This window comes from Malurus melanocephalus, unplaced genomic scaffold (genome assembly GCF_030028575.1).
Source record: "Malurus melanocephalus ecotype Western Australia unplaced genomic scaffold, MMel_1.1 scaffold_5, whole genome shotgun sequence".
NCBI lineage: Eukaryota > Metazoa > Chordata > Aves > Passeriformes > Maluridae > Malurus > Malurus melanocephalus.
In genome coordinates this window covers 5,199,086-5,200,447 of record NW_026623237.1, presented here as the reverse complement: position 1 = coordinate 5,200,447, position 1,362 = coordinate 5,199,086, and the positions used below count along the sequence as shown (strand labels likewise).

At 53.2% G+C, this 1,362-nt stretch overlaps 1 protein-coding gene across 1 annotated transcript in view; it reads right to left on the bottom strand.

The window, feature by feature from the left end:
- Positions 1–392, bottom strand: part of DAAM2 (dishevelled associated activator of morphogenesis 2) — a 170,701-nt gene extending 170,309 nt beyond the window's left edge. The window contains exon 1 of the mRNA XM_057371013.1: positions 69–392. The gene's annotated coding sequence lies outside the window, so the exon portion shown is untranslated. The remainder of the gene's footprint in view (positions 1–68) is intronic.
- Positions 393–1,362: the final 970 nt, after the last annotated feature.

The window sequence follows — 1,362 nt, the reverse complement described above, 5'->3', positions numbered from 1 at the left end:
AACATTACAAATTAAGAGACTGGAAAACTGCAGTCCAAGGAAGAGGATGTGACTTTAGTTTGACTTACCAATTTTATCCAGATGTATATTTTCCTACTTGCTTTTTACAGCGGCTGAGCTCAGTGCTCAAGAACGTCCATCCCGTGTCAGAGAGCCAGGCAGAGCGCTGATCCCCACGCTGGATGCTGCCGAGCGAGAGGAGCCGGGGTGCCTGCTGCCGCTCCTCCTGCTGCGGCGGCAGCGGCCGCTGCTGCTGCTACGTGCGCTCCGTCGGACYCAGACCAGGAACTGCTTCCCATTCCCCAGCCCCGCTCCAGCGCTGCGGGCTGCGGGAGGCAGGGCCGGCCCCTGCTACTGTGCTGCGCTTTCTTAAAGGGCCCAGCGCCGGCCTGGCAGGAGCGCCCGGCACCGGGAGTCACCGGCGCTGCTCGGGCGGCGCCTGCGGCGGGAGCGGCGGGGGAAGGGAGGGGATTCACCCCCGCGATAACATCGCCGTGCGAGACGCTTTCCTACGTGCCCCGGGAACAGGAACGCTCCTCCACACAGCTTTCCACTCAAGGCTTTCAGATGTTGCGGGTGTTAATTTTTGCACCCCCCGCAAGGCCGGTAGGGCAGGGGCCAGCCGGTTCCCTGGGCCCTTGTGCAGGGTCCCGTCTGCGGCAGGCGCCCCCGCGGGGAGCAGCGCGCCCACTCCAGCCTTCTTTACCGTGTCTTACTCTGCGGCACACTGTCCCYAACCTATGGTCTGCAGCGGCACTGGGATAAGGGACTTCCCCTGGTACTCGGCTCAGTTTGACCTTAAGAGGTTTTATTCTCTGTAATAGAGAGGATGTGACTTAACTAAATAAAAAGCTCTAATTTCCTAGTTTTTCCTCACCRCTCATTCTCCAAATACCTTTAATCTCGTGTAAACTGTTTCTAGCGGGGTTGCTGTTTTCTGACTTCACTTTCAAGTGTATCTGATTTTAATAGCTAGATTAATGTGGGGAGTTGTCTGCCTCGTGTGTGTTGCTGTATGCAGTGAAAGAAACCGCATTCTCTAACAGAATCAATGAATTTTGGAGATAGTAACACCGTCTGCAAAGTATCTTTTTTTTTTTATTTTAACTCCTGGAAATGTATGGTTTGCTCTCTGTATGTGTAAGCCATTCATTCTCATCACAGTAACTGAATTCTCATGATGACAATACCAATCAACACGTATCGCAAGGCAAAGTCATAAATGCACACACAAACGTGTACCTTTAATAGCACATCCAGAGAAAGCAAGTTCCAGGGGSAAAATACTGTCTTTAAACTGGCAGGCTGGACCAAACAAGATGAGGCCAAGTCATCACTGTCCTGTCCTCTCTGCCTTTGCTT